The following is a 16,396-nucleotide window of genomic DNA, read 5'->3' on the forward strand; positions in this document are numbered from 1 at the left end:
CCTGAGCGTTGCCTTTATAGCCTCCTTTTACGGTGCGACGGTTGGTCAACGTCAAAGCAACCAGTTCTCAAACAAGTAATCTCAAATCACTCAGGTATTGAGGATTTAGTGTCTAATAATTTAATGAAATTTACTTATGACAGACTTTCATCTCTTACAGTAAAGTTTCATAGGTCTTGTCCGATACTAGTCTTCCCAAAGTAAGTATCTATGCAAATGATTCTGACATTGCCATGTCCACATAGTTCAAGAAACAGAACTACTAGTCATCTTGCATTCTAATCGTCTAACGTTTTCTATGCGTCCAATTTTATAGAAAACTCCGATTAGGGACCATTTTCAATCCTTTGACATTCAAGTTCACTTGATAGACATTTCTTAGTCACAGGACTGGTCCTGACAGTCTATCTTGAATATATCGTCAAGTTGAAGGGACTCATCATTTAATAAACCACAAATTAAATGGAAAAATGAATTCCTTTCATTTATTGTGAATGATTAACCAATAATGTTTTACAAAGATTTAAACTCTAAAACTTTAAAACATTAAACAGAGACATCAAAGCCATTCTCCAATATGCTTGATTCCCATAGCTGCAGTGTGCGAGTTGTGCTTCGCTTGCGGCAGAGGTTTAGTTAATGGTTCTGATATGTTGTCATCAGTTCCAATTTTGCTTATCTCGACTTCTTTTCTTTCAACGAACTCTCGTAGAAGGTGAAATCTACGAAGTACATGCTTGACTCTCTGGTGGTGTCTAGGCTCTTTTGCCTGTGCAATAGCTCCGTTATTATCACAATACAGGGCTATTGGTCCTTTAATGGAGGGGACTACACCAAGTTCTCCTATGAACTTCCTTAGCCATATAGCTTCCTTTGCTGCTTCATGTGCAGCAATGTACTCCGCTTCAGTTGTAGAATCCGCAATGGTGCTTTGCTTAGCACTTTTCCAGCTTACTGCTCCTCCGTTGAGGCAGAAGACAAACCCAGACTGTGATCTGAAATCATCTTTGTCGGTTTGGAAACTTGCGTCCGTATAGCCTTTAACAATTAATTCATCATCTCCACCATAGACCAGGAAGTCATCTTTGTGCCTTTTCAGGTACTTCAGAATATTCTTGGCAGCAGTCCAATGCGCCTCTCCTGGGTCTGACTGGTATCTGCTCGTAGCACTGAGTGCGTACGCAACATCCGGGCGTGTACATATCATAGCATACATTATTGAACCAATCAATGATGCATACGGAATCCCATTCATTCGTCTACGCTCATCAAGTGTTTTTGGGCACTGAGTCTTGCTTAGAGTCATTCCATGAGACATGGGTAGGTAGCCTCGCTTGGAGTCCGCCATCTTGAACCTATCAAGCACCTTATTGATATAAGTGCTTTGACTAAGTCCAATCATCTTTTTAGATCTATCTCTGTAAATCTTGATGCCCAATATGTACTGTGCTTCTCCTAGATCCTTCATCGAAAAACATTTCCCAAGCCAAATCTTGACAGAGTTCAGCATAGGAATATCATTTCCGATAAGCAATATGTCGTCGACATATAATACTAGGAAAGCAATTTTGCTCCCACTGACCTTCTTGTATACACAAGATTCGTCCGCGTTCTTGATGAAACCAAAGTCACTGACTGCTTCATCAAAACGTATATTCCAGCTCCTGGATGCCTGCTTCAATCCGTAGATTGACTTCTTTAGCTTGCATACCTTTTTAGCATTCTTCGGATCCTCAAAACCTTCAGGTTGTGTCATAAACACAGTTTCTGTTAAAACGCCGTTTAAGAAAGCAGTTTTGACATCCATCTGCCATATTTCGTAATCGTAATATGCAGCGATTGCTAACATTATTCGAATAGACTTTAGCATTGCAACTGGTGAAAAGGTTTCATCGTAATCCACACCGTGGACTTGCCTGTAACCTTTTGCAACCAATCTAGCTTTGAAAACTTCAAGTTTCCCATCCTTGTCCTTTTTCAGTTTGAAAACCCATTTGCTTCCAATGGCTTGGTAGCCATCTGGCAAATCGACCAAATCCCATACTTGGTTTTCAGACATGGAGTCTAATTCAGATTGCATGGCTTCTTGCCATTGCTTGGAGCTAGGGCTCGTCATAGCTTGCTTGTAAGTCGCAGGTTCATCACTTTCAAGTAATAGAACGTCATAGCTCTCGTTCGTCAAAATACCTAAGTACCTTTCCGGTTGAGATCTATATCTTTGCGATCTACGCGGGGTAACATTTCTAGATTGACCATGATTCTCACCAGATTCTTCTAAAGATCTCTGAGTTTCATCTTGAATGTCATCTTGAGCATTCTCTAGAGTTTGTTGTTCGACTCGAATTTCTTCGAGGTCTACTTTTCTCCCACTTGTCATTTTGGAAATGTGATCCTTCTCCAAAAAGACACCATCTCGAGCAACAAACACTTTGTTCTCAGATGTATTGTAGAAGTAATACCCCTTTGTTTCCTTTGGATAGCCCACAAGGATACATTTGTCAGATTTTGGATGAAGTTTGTCTGAAATTAATCGTTTGACGTATACTTCACATCCCCAAATCTTAAGAAAAGACACATTTGGAGGCTTTCCAAACCATAATTCGTATGGAGTCTTTTCGACAGCTTTAGACGGAGCTCTATTTATAGTGAGTGCAGCTGTATTTAGTGCATGTCCCCAAAATTCTAATGGAAGTTCGGCCTGACCCATCATTGACCTGACCATGTCTAGCAAGGTTCTGTTCCTCCGTTCTGACACACCGTTCCATTGTGGTGTTCCAGGAGGAGTCAATTCTGATAGAATTCCACATTCTTTCAGATGGTCATCAAATTCATAGCTCAGATATTCACCGCCTCTATCAGACCGCAGTGCCTTAATCTTCTTGCCTAATTGATTCTCTACTTCACTCTGAAATTCCTTGAATTTGTCAAAGGATTCAGACTTATGCTTCATTAGGTAGACATAACCATACCTACTGAAGTCATCAGTGAAAGTGATAAAGTAGCTGAAACCACCTCTAGCATTTGTACTCATTGGTCCACATACATCTGTATGGATTAAACCCAATAGTTCATTTGCTCTTTCTCCAACTTTAGAGAAAGGTTGCTTTGTCATTTTGCCAAGTAAACATGATTCGCATTTACCATAATCCTCTAAGTCAAATGGTTCTAGAATTCCTTCCCTTTGAAGTCTTTCTAAGCGTTTTAAGTTTATATGGCCTAATCGACAATGCCACAGATAGGTGAGATCTGAATCATCCTTTTTGGCCTTTTTGGTATTTATGTTATATACTTGTTTGTCGTGATCTAATAAATAAAGTCCATTGACTAATCTAGCAGATCCATAAAACATCTCTTTAAAATAAAACGAACAACTATTGTCTTTTATTATAAAGGAAAATCCCTTAGCATCTAAGCAAGAAACTGAAATGATGTTTTTAGTAAGACTTGGAACATGGAAACATTCTTCCAGTTCCAAAACTAGCCCGGAGGGCAACGACAAATAGTAAGTTCCTACGGCTAATGCAGCAATCCGTGCTCCATTTCCCACTCGTAGGTCGACTTCACCCTTGCTTAACTTTCTACTTCTTCTTAGTCCCTGTGGATTGGAACATAAGTGTGAGCCACAACCTGTATCTAATACCCAAGAAGTTGAATTAGCAAGTATACAGTCTATAACGAAAATACCTGAAGATGGAACGACTGTTCCGTTCTTCTGATCTTCCTTTAGCTTCAAGCAATCTCTCTTCCAATGCCCCTTCTTCTTGCAGTAGAAGCATTCGGATTCAGAAGTGGGTTGACTGACCTTCCTCTTTGCAGATTTGGCGCCAGTTTGCTTAGTTGGGCTGGCCTTGTTGCCACCTTTCTTAGCATTCCTCTTCTTTCCAGATTTCTTGAACTTGCCCCCACGCACCATAAGCACATCCTGCTTATCACTTTTGAGCGTCTTTTCAGCGGTCTTCAGCATACCGTGAAGCTCAGTGAGCGTTTTGTCCAGACTATTCATACTGTAGTTCAGTTTGAACTGATCATACCCGCTATGAAGAGAATGGAGGATGGTGTCTATAGCCATTTCCTGAGAAAATTGCTGATCCAGCCGACTCATATTCTCAATGAGTCCAATCATTTTGAGAACATGTGGACTTACGGGCTCGCCTTTCTTAAGCTTGGTCTCAAGAATTTGCCTATGAGTCTCGAATCTTTCGACTCGAGCCAGATCTTGGAACATGTTCTTCAACTCACTGATGATTGTGAAAGCATCTGAGTTGATGAACGTTTTCTGCAGATCTGCACTCATGGTGGCGAGCATTAGACATTTCACATCCTTGTTGGCATCAATCCAACGATTGAGGGCTGCCTGAGTGACCCCGTCGCCTGGAGCTTCGGGCATCGCCTCATCTAGGACATACTCCTTTTCTTCCTGCATAAGAACTATTTGCAAGTTCCTTTGCCAGTCAAGGAAGTTTTTCCCGTTCAACTTCTCCTTTTCGAGAATTGATCGAATGTTGAATGAATTGTTGTTTGCCATATTAAAAACTACAATTGAAAAGAATAAACAAATAAATAACCATTCACAGTTTCTCTTAATAAACTTAAATTCTAGCATACATGCATAATTCAATGTTTATTAAGCATTTTATTCAAGTTATGTGTTCCGGCAGGTGTGAATAAAATGATTCCAAGATCCTAAAATCATTGAAGAACTAAGCACAGTTTGTCGACTTAATCCTAGAACATCTTAGGTAAGCAAAAGCCTTTTGCTAATAGTCTAGAAACTATTCTTGGTTGATAGGTACGTCTAAGAACTTATTAGGTAAACCTATCGAATTTGCCACGACATAAAAGGACTCCTTACTTATATCGTTGAGTTTCACCAAAACTAACATGTACTCACAATTATTTGTGTACCTTGCCCCTTTAGGACCAATAAGTAACACCTCGCTGAGCGAAAACTATTACTAGATTGATGTAAAGGATATCCAAGCAAGTGTATATTTTGGCATGGCACCTTTTAACTCAATTTTTAAGTTTGGAACTTAAGGCTCTTACTATGTTGGTTAGATTTTAAGTGAACTAAAATTCTTAATCATGCAACATAATCAAGCTTTTGATCTCATGCATTTTAAGACATATTTAAAGCAATAAATAACTTAAAACATGCATAAGATATTTGTGATCTAGTATGGCCCGACTTCATCTTGAAGCTTTGACTTCAAAGTCCGTCTTGAAAATCTCCGTGGGAGGCACCATTTTCTTCAAATAGGATAAGCTATAACTAATTACAACTATTTGATGGTTCGCAGACCATATTTGAATTGAAAAATAACTTTGGTACTTTAGACCAATTACATTCAAATTAATGGTACGCAGACCATATTTTCTATCCTATTTGGGCCATACTAGTCACTTCATAACCTGCAAAACAGTACATATACAATATATACCATTCACCCATTCATTATCATGAATGGCCCACATAGCTGGTTAGTAAAACACATTATGCATCACGTAAACATTTGCAGCAATTAATCAAGGGCACCAATAATCTACCAATTATTCAGTCCTTATTAATTCTAATCAAGTTGTTTTAACCTTAAGGATTTGTAGACCTAATCAAGAGTTTATGACTAAAAAGCGCTCCCACTTAAACCAATAAATTCATATGCTTTACCAATTTTAAACATAAAAATGTATTTCTAGTCCAACCGGAAACATACAAATTTAATTAAAATTTAAAGCTCATATCAATTTATAATTGAATCCAAAAATTTAATTTAATTTCAGTCGTATTTAAATTAATTCATGATTTTAATTTTAGTAAAATAATTAGAATAAATAACATTTATTATAATTATAATATTCAAAATTAAAATCCAAGAAAATAATTCAAATTATTAATTTTAAAATCAATTAAAATTACGTGAACTGAAATTTTCAAATTAAACATTCAAAACGATCTAATCGTAACGCAAACACCCTACGCGTTGCACGCCCATGGACCGTACGCACACAGCCATTGCTGGCCATGTGCGCGCAGCCCATGCGCTCGTCGCATAGCTGCTGCTTCCCTATCGCAAGCCTCCGCACACATTGTGCTCGCTGCGCGCGCCAGCGCTCATCGCACGCGAGCTATCGCTCGCAGTGCGCGCGCGCGACATCGCTCGCTGGGCGCGCGAGCCATCGCTCGCTGGGCGCGCGACATCGCTCGCTGGGCGCGCGACATCGCTCGCTGCGCGCGCGAGCCATCGCTCGCTGGGGCGCGACATCGCTCGCTGGGCGGGCGACATCGCGCGCTGTGCGCGCGAGTAATGCTGGGCGCAGCGCTCGTGGCACGCGAGCTTGCGCTCGCTGCGCGCGAGGCTGCGCGCTCTTGTGCGAGGCAGCGCGCGCTGTGGCGCAGCTCGCTTGCTGCCCACACGCGACTGCCTTGGCTCGCCCTTCGCCCATGCCCATTCGTTCATTGCTCGTGGCACACGACACAAGGCAGGGCTGCTGCCTTGTGCTCGTGCACTACGCCCTTGCTCATTGCATTCGTGCCGCACGGGCGACAAGCTCCCTTGCTCGTCGTCGCATGCCCGCATTATACAACACCCCTTAAGGGTAACACGAAGCGTCCATTGCTTCGTGCGTGCAAGTTATATGAACGAATCGCATAAAAATTTAAAATTTATATTTAAAATTAATGACAAATTAATAAATATTATTAATTTCATAATTTTAGGGCGAAAAATCGAAAATTTATTATCCAATTGATTTCCGATTGTTATGGATTCAAGTCTAGGTCATAAAAATTTAAAATTTATCGTAAATTTACAATTTTTATGGTGGTTTTTAATCATAGGTTTCTAATTAAATTACAATTAATTATGAAAATCAAATTAATTCTAAATTATTCTAATTTTCAACAAATTAATCATAATTACAAATTAGATTGCATAATTAACAAGACTAGGCATTCAAACTTGTTAAACATATGCAGTAGGTCAATCAAAAATTCAAGATTTATCAACAAGAATCGCAAATATTTAATTTAACATCTTAAATTTACGAAATTTTGCATTCGAAAAACTAAAACCTTCGAAAAGTCATAGTTAGGCTTCGAATTTGAGAATTCTGGGTTCGGCAGAAAAAAACTATTTTTGTCAAAATTTTAGAATGCCTTTTACATGCGGAATTGACACAAAAATCACTCGATTCGGATGAGTAACGAAGAAACTGCCGAAAAACTGCGTACGTATAATTAAATAAATGCAATTTGCAATTAATTAACAATTACGAAAATTAATCACCCCTTTTAATTCTTGCAAATTTGTAATATTTAACCATGTTCATGCAATTTAGATTATGAAAATAATAAGGGGCTCTGATACCACTGTTAGGTTATGATTCATATGACAGTTCATAAATCATGCGGAAAAACCATAAAGCCAGGAAACATATTATTTACACATAATCATTTAGCAAAGTTTAGATGCATACTCTTTGTTGCGTGCCTTCCCTAGCTGCGCCCGAACCGAACAAGAACAAGTCTTTAGGACTCCAAGTGTCGTCCCTCCGTAGATAGTCCACAGCACGTCCGGATCCGCCTTAAGATTGACCAACTAGAATCGCCCTTAAGGTTCTAATATTTTCGGTTAGGCAGGCAAGAATATTGGCTGATTTTTCTGCTTAAAAATCTTAGTTTTGAATACTTAAAACTTGTGTATAAATAATGACCCCTAGGCCTTTATTTATAGAGTTATGGAAAAGGAATCGTAATCCTAGTAGGATACGAATTAATTGAAATTAGAATCCTACATGAATTCTATTAATTAATTTATCCAATTAGGAATAGAAATTTAATCATACACTAACACTTGTAGATTTAGGAATCACGCATGAGCACAGACTCACACACACACGGCAGCCACAAGGGCTGCCCATGCGCGTGCGAGCAGCAGCCCATGCAGCGCGGCCCACGCATCCGTGGCCTTGGCGCGCGCTGGGCCTGCCTTGCGGTAGGCCTGGGCGCTGCCTTGGCTGGGCTTGTGGCGCGCGTGCTTGCTGGGCGATGGCCCGGCTTCGTGCTGGGCCTTCGTCCGGCAGGCCTCGTCCGAAGCTAATTCGTACGATACGCTTCCGATTAAATTTCCAGTTCCGGAATTTATTTCCGATACGAACAATATTTAATATTTTCGATTCCGGAATTAATTTCCGTTTCGAACAAATATTTAATATTTCCGTTTCCGGAATTATTTTCCGATTCCGGTAACATTACCGATTCTGACAATATTTCCGTTTCCGGCAATATTTCCGATTCTGGTAATATTTCCATTTCCAATAATATTTTCCGATACGTACCATGTTTCCGTTTCCGGCAACATCTACGACTTGGATAATATTCATATTTCCGATACGATCCATATTTCCGTTTCCGGCAATATCATCGTTTCCGGAGTATTCATTTCTTGCCTGTGACGATCTTAGCTCCCACTGAAACCAAGATCCGTCGGTTCCGAATATTCATAGATGGAGTATTTAATGCCATTAAATACTTGATCCGTTTACGTACTATTTGTGTGACCCTACGGGTTCAGTCAAGAGTAAGCTGTGGATTAATATCATTAATTCCACTTGAACTGAAGCGGCCTCTAGCTAGGCATTCAGCTCACTTGATCTCACTGAATTATTAACTTGTTAATTAATACTGAACCGCATTTATTAGACTTAACATAGAATGCATACTTGGACCAAGGGCATTATTTCCTTCATTAAGTTTATATAGTAAACAAATGATACTTATTTTTAGCTTCTTGTGAGGTGATTGACGCGAATTATGGGTCAATAGTTGTTATCCCCAAATTTAGCTTAATCATAAATTATAATTGCACATCTTTAGAACTTTTTAAATTTATTTCCAAATTGACAATTATGATATAATTTTTCTTGATGTAATTTAAGAAAAGATTTGTTATTGTGAGTGATGGTATAATAGACTATTCTACAGGGGACACGAAAAGTGCAATTACTAAATTGACCTCAGGAGTTCCCTTATAGAATAGAGTTAGCTTAGCCTCAAATTATAATTTTATAATATCCATGCGTGCAGGTCGTGCACGAGACCTAATCTAGTATATATTTTAGAGGATGAACCATGCCTTCGCTATTGCAAGAATATAGCGATCGAAGTTTTAGTAAGTAGTCGAGGTGTGGTGAGTTGTTTGGCGGAGGTTGGCAAGACTCAACCCCGCCCAATAAGTCTTCCAAGTTTTAACTACAGGGGGTTGCACAATATCCCGTGGTTAATAGCCTTCATAACCTTGTGAGGAGAGAGGCTCCGTCTTTGGTGTTCCTGTCGGAGGCAAAACTTAGTAGTGGTAAGATGCGAAAGTTACGGCGAAGCCGGTGGGCTGCGATGACATTGCGGTGGATAGTTGTGGGAGAGCGGGGGGCATGGCACTTTTGTGGAGGAAGGCGCTTCTTGTGGACTTGAGTTCCATTTCGATACACCATATCTACCTGTAAGTCCGAGAGGGGCTAGGAGACGTGGAGTGGAGGTTTACAAGCTTTTTGGAAGGCCGGAAATCCAAAGGAGGCACTTATGTTGGTCGTTGCTTAAGGAATTGGCCTCACACATAGGGGTGACAATTTCATCCAAGTCTGACGGATATCCGAACCAGCCGAACCAACTGTATGGATGAAAATCGATAAACTACCAAATGTTAAACGGGTGGCAGGTGGACCGGGTGATGGATCGTTCGGATTTGGGTGAAGGATCATCTAATCCGTCATCCGATCCATCATCCGATCCATTCATCCATCTATCCGTTAAAATTATTAGGTTTTTACTAAAATTACTTAATTATTATTAGAATCTTCGGATATTTCATGAAATGCCCTCGAGTTTTTCCATAATTCACCAAACGCCCATCAAGTTTCAATAATTCATAAAATACCCCTCACAATTCGTACAAATACCCAACATACCCTTACTAATAACGGACCGTTAGTCTGCCGTTAGCCAAGTTTTCAATTCACCCAAATGCCCCTATTCTGAAACTTATTTCACCAAATGCCCTTATTGTGAAACTTATTTCACCAAATGCCCCAAACTTAACTATAGCTATTTTGATGTTTTAGCGACTAGTTTTTGTGTTTGACAGGTAGCTGTTGGTCACGGTTGACTATAAAAGCCCCTTTGCTGAATGGTTCTTGTAAGTTAGATGTTATTTTGATTTGCTTTGCTAATTTCATAAGATTTTTGTCATGAGTTTTCTTTCAAAATCATCATCTACACCCAATGAGTCCACATATATTAGAGTACCTACCAAATTTTGTTATTGTGCTAGGAAATTTGTCATTCGAAGCTCTGATACAACACTCAATCCACAAAGGTTGTACTACAAGTGTGATCCTTGAAACAATCTGAGATGGTGAAAGGGAGTAGTTGAGCAAAAAAACAAGGGGCAACAACACGAAGGACAATGCGGGGGAAGCTTAGACGAAGGAGAAAGTATTGAAAACAGGCGAAACAGTAAGATGCAAGAAGAATTGAAGCAAATGAAGAAGAAGCTAAAACAACAACAAAAAGTAGTCAAAGTTGTAATACAAATGGGGATATTGATGTTTGTAATTTTACTGTTTGTAATCATGAAGTAAACACAAGTAATGAGAAACAAATTCACATTTCATAAATAATTGATGTTGCATAATCTGCACAAAATACCAAACTGGGAAGCATTTCTGTTTTTAGCTTCACTTACAAAACATCTTTGCACCAACTACATTTAATGTTATTTTGTACTCAATGAATATGTGCAAGATCAAAACAGATGTGCAAAAAACTACCCCAAAAAGCATTAGCAGCTATCCAGAAGAGCTTGTGGAACACCACTTCAACCTCTATTCCTACCACAATAACAAAATTTGTTAGGTACCCTAATATATGTGGACTCATTGGGTGTGGAAGATGATTTTGAAAGAAAACTCATGACACAAATCTTATGAAATTAGCAAAGTAAAGTAAAATAACATCTAAAATACAAGAACCATTCAGCAAAGGGGTTTTTATAGCCAACCATGACCAAGAACCACTTTTCAAACACAAAAACTAGCCGCCGGAACATCAGAATAGCTATATTTAAATTTGTGGCATTTGGTGAAATAAGTTTCCTAATAGGGGCATTTGGTGAAATAAGTTTCAGAATAGGGGCATTTGGGTGAATTGGAAACTTGGCTAACGGCGGACTAACGGCCCGTTATTAGTAAGGGTATGTTGGGTATTTGTACGAATTGTGAGGGGTATTTTATGAATTATTGAAACTTGATGGGCGTTTGGTGAATTATGGCAAAACTCGAGGGCATTTCATGAAATTTTCGTAGAATCTTTTATGTATTACCTAATAAGTTTTTATTATTAACAGTTTACCCTATTATATAATGTAGATGTATCAAACACATACTTCATTTTCCACTATATCAATACATATTACTTTATATTGATATTATAAATAAAGTTGATAATGCTTTTAATTACACTCGTTAATCACCCGATCACCTGATTCATCCGCGGATGATCGATGGGTCGGATGTGGATGGCGGGTAAATCGGGTGATGTATGAGTTGGATGATCGATAAAAACTTGAAGGATGGAGGCGGATGAAGCTCTACCCGATCCACCTCAGATCCATTGCGACCCCTACTCATAGAGCAGTGCTCCTTGGGTGTGCATGGGTGTACTAGCTCTGTTTTTTTTAGCATATCTTATTAATGGATAATTATTTTTTATTAGCTTATTAATAATTTTTTATGAAATAATGTGTGTAGCTAAGTATAAGTTTTTATTTAAGGTTTTTAAATGTCTTAGAGAAAATATGAATTTATAAATTTAATGTACAATTACTCTTTTTCCCTTATTACTCAATGAGGTTGACTTAGCTTTCTTTCTCCTCTTGTTTCCTTCATGTTACTCATTTCAAGTGGATAGAATGCCACAAATTGTATTTGTTGTCAAATCCTAATTAAATCTTGTCTATTAAACCAGAAAAATTAGTTTATATAGTTGATGGCAACACCATTATTAGTTCGATGTAGTGACTAGCTCCAAATTGTCGTTCTTCGACTCACTCGGTGGTGTTGCCTAACCAACTTCAACCACCATGGAACTTTAGGAGAACCACCATAACATGCTTGTATTTTTTCCCAAATTCTCTTACTTGCCAGAGCTGACCCACATGGTTCAAAACGACCGCATACAACAAGTGGACATGAGGTAATTCCTTAAAAGTCGTCCTTTTCCGGTAAAAATGATATAACTACATTTCAATGAGTGTACACCTAGGATGAGACTAGCCAAAAATCAGTTCGGACCGTTGGCGAGATTGAGATCAATTGAGTCTGAACCATTGGCGAGACTACTTCTAATGTAGTCTAGCCAATGGTGCAGACTCAAATATGCATAGTCATGGCCATGGTCGAGGCCAGATATAAGCTAGTCTTTCCCCTTCCCAGAAAATATACTTGGAGCTCCTACTTTATGAGAACCATATATTTGGGGCTTCAAGTTCAACGAACGTTCCAACCCCTAGTCCGAGGGTTTAATTCATCTCCAACAACCACACAACAACTATTTCAAAATATTAATCTCATGTGAGAATTTCAGGATTGCCTTTAAATGAAATATGAATATACCAAAACAAAACTCCATTGACGAGATGGGACGGGAGGGTTGCGACTTCAATATGCATCAACAAAGGGCGGTTTTTTGTTGTTGTTGTGTGTGTAGTGAGGGTGAGGGGACCAACCAAGGGGGGCTATTGGTGGACCCGAAGCCATGAAGGTGAGGAGAGAGAATATCAGTGAACATGGGAAGGAGATGAATGGAAGGGGTAATTGGGTTTAATAATTAGTAAGGGTAGAGTAGGAAATGAGGGATAAAATATGGCGTTTTTCTGTAATCATAGGGTGTCAAATAACAATTCACATTTTTTTGGGGTTTAATTACTTTAATTAAGGGTTAATGCTAGAAGTAATTAATAGATAAAATGGTTGATTAAGGGAAAAGGGTAAATATACGCTAACGGAGGCTTCACGTCCCTTAGTCTTGTGGGAAATTTTTGTTATTTTTTTAAACCTAGCGGGTATTTGGTGCATTCGGAAAAACTCAGGGATATACGGTGCATTTTGTTAAACCTCGAGAGCATTTCATGAAAAAACCGTAAAATTTAAGTTGGATAAATAGACTGAAATTGAGACGTTACTAAAACTTAAAGTGTTTTCTTGTAAATCATACTATTTTCTTGTATATTTGAGGTGATTATGTTGCTTGTTTGTATTCATATAAAGTGTTTGAGGTGAAAAAACAAGAAACGAAGAGTTTGGATATGCGATTTAGTATAGATTAATATGATCAGGACTGCAAAATATTACAATATACACAAATAGTATCCCGAAACAAAAGAGCCATGGAGTCGGGAATAGAAGTAAAATACAACAACCTCAAGAAAAATGCAATCCACGTGTTCTGCATGTATCTCTAAGTCTGAGTTGCATTTGAATTACCACTGTAATCATAGGCACCATAGGCAAATTATAGCAAGGAGTTCTGCCAAACTGGACTGTCGTTGCTGCTTATTTTGTGAGCGAAATTTTTGTTTTTTTAATTTAGCAATAATACTATAATGGTGAGACTGTTAAGTTTGAAGTCAACTAAGTAAATGATCTGATTTTGTTTGTTTATTGATGAAAACTGAATAAAAAAGTCAGAGGACACAAAGTTGGTCAAATTTTGTTTGAATTATAGTTGTTTTCATACTAGTCAATTGGAATGCACCTTTGATTTTGGTTTCAAAGTTTTAATTTGGAGAAACGAAAATGTACAGGATAATGTGTTTGTTTCCTGATAGAGTTTGGAGCTTTTGTGGTTTTTCAGTATATTGATTTGAGCATAATTAAGCTGTCGTCTTTACTTTTTGGCATTTAATGTTTCTGTTATGTGCTACATTGGACTATTTGAGATGAGTTTGTACCACTGGTAGTAAAGAGTGGTGCATTAGACCCAATTATGTGGGTCTAAGCTTAGGACATAACATTTGGGCTGGCTTCTTCAATGGCAGTAGCACTATAATCTAAGCTTATGCTTCCATGACTCCTCTAGTTTGCCTTGTAGGAACATATAGATGCATAAAGCGGAATTTCAGGAAACAATTTCCTAACATCTATCACAGGATCTCATGCATAACAATAGTATAGATCAGATTAAGTCGAAAGAATAATCACCTTTGAAGCGTGTTCTCCCGTTCGTATGCAAGCTTCGAAGATCTTAGAGCCCCACTTGTTGCTCCTCTACTCAGTCCACAAGCACGAATTGAATCCCACGTATGCTAGTACGGAAGAGAACGATCACAATCTGTCTCTTGCTTTGTTTGGGATGTACGGCGTTTAGAGAATTAGAATTAGGGTTTTTGTGTTTTTCTTTTTGTCAGATATTTTGAATGAACGTGATTTCTAAATCCCTGACATTATAACTATTATAATGTGAGAGTTTTAGGTTAACACAAAACCAAGGCCCAACATTCTTTCCCTTAATAGACCGGTTGCCATCGGGCCTTTTGGGCCCATTCCAATTAGTGCTTATATGTGTGACCTTATAGGATTAAATTATTTTAGTTGTAGGTCCAATCAATATTGTCCTACTAATCACATTTATTCTCTAGCAAGCAAATATGATTACTAAAATAATTAACTTATTATCTTCATAATTAATTCCTATTTGTATTTAGTAATTGCCGGAAATGTCTAAGGACATAATTCCTTCAATCTCCCACTTGTCCGAAGACAAGAAGGCAATGCTAAATTCCTTAAGTCTCTTAATGCCAAAATTTGATAACACACTGTTATTCTCAAATTCTAGTTTCTTGATCGCCGAGTTCGAACTGTTCAAATAAAGATTAACATTTTAATCCCATTCCGCATGGCCATGCAATTTTTCAGTTCTCGCTCATCAAGAGGCCCAGACACCATTCCTATCAAATAGGAGGACTTATTCACTCTTGTATGACCATAACTCCCACTCAATTCTTAGCCCACCTGATCACTGCTTTTATAACCTCCTTTTACGGCGCGGCGTTTAACAGAGTCAAGGTTAAACTAATTGTCTCATGGTTATTAAGACATACTCATGTCTAAGGAATCCACTAAATATAGAATTTTGATTCTACTTTTAGAATCTAGTTAGGTCAAGTCTCAATGCATCAAGTATACATCCATATAATCAATTAGACATCCCTATGTCTCCATAGCCCATGGAACTGCACTATCAATTAATTACATGCTAGTCTTCTCATAAATCACTTATGTCCAATTTAGTGATTCAGACTAGGGACTTAATAAGTTGTGATTTCAGTTCACTTTATAGGGTTCCATTATCAAAACGTTTTCGATAATCCTATTTGAAAACACAAGTTATTTGGACATTTTATTTAATACTAAACCAAACAATTAAATAAGAATGAACTTTTATTGATAAACATTCAAAGCATAATAAATGTCTTTACAATTGTAAACATAAAGTAAACAAACTAAAGCCATTCTCCCATATGCCTAAGCCCCATAGACCTAGTATGACTCTCATGCTTAGGTTGAGCAAGCGGTTTAGTCAGAGGATCAGCTACGTTATCCTCAGTATGAACCTTGCTTACTTTCACATCCCCTCTTTCAACGATCTCTCGAATAAGATGGAATCTCCTGAGCACATGTTTGGATTTTTGGTGCGATCTGGGTTCCTTGGACTGGGAAATGGCACCATTGTTGTCACAATATAACTCAATGCCATTTTCAATGCTAGGAACTACACCAAGTTCACTAATGAACTTTTTGATCCAAACAGCTTCTTTTGCTGCATCACTTGCTGCAATATACTCAGCCTCTGTTGTAGAATCTGCGATGGTACTCTGCTTAGAACTCTTCCAGCTCACAGCCCCTCCATTGAGACAAAATATGAAACCAGATTGTGATCGGAAATCATCTTTGTCACTTTGGAAGCTTGCATCGGTGTATCCAGTGGCAACCAACTCATTATCTCCACCATAGACCAAGAAATCATCCTTAGTCCTTCTTAAGTACTTAAGGATATTCTTTGCTGCCATCCAGTGCGCCTCTCCTGGGTTTGACTGGTATCTGCTGCACATACTCAAAGCATATGCAACATCCGGTCGAGTGCATACCATGGCATACATAATGGACCCTACTGCAGAGGCATAAGGAACATTACTCATGCGCTTGACCTCATCAGGTGTCGAAGGACACTGAGTCTTGCCAAGTGAAATGCCATGTTGCATGGGAATGAAACCTCTTTTGGAGTTTTCCAGCTTGAACCTTGCAAGAACCTTATCAATATAAGTCTCTTGGCTAAGTCCAATCA

This window comes from Spinacia oleracea, chromosome 1 (genome assembly GCF_020520425.1).
Source record: "Spinacia oleracea cultivar Varoflay chromosome 1, BTI_SOV_V1, whole genome shotgun sequence".
Classification (NCBI taxonomy): Eukaryota; Viridiplantae; Streptophyta; class Magnoliopsida; order Caryophyllales; family Amaranthaceae; genus Spinacia; species Spinacia oleracea.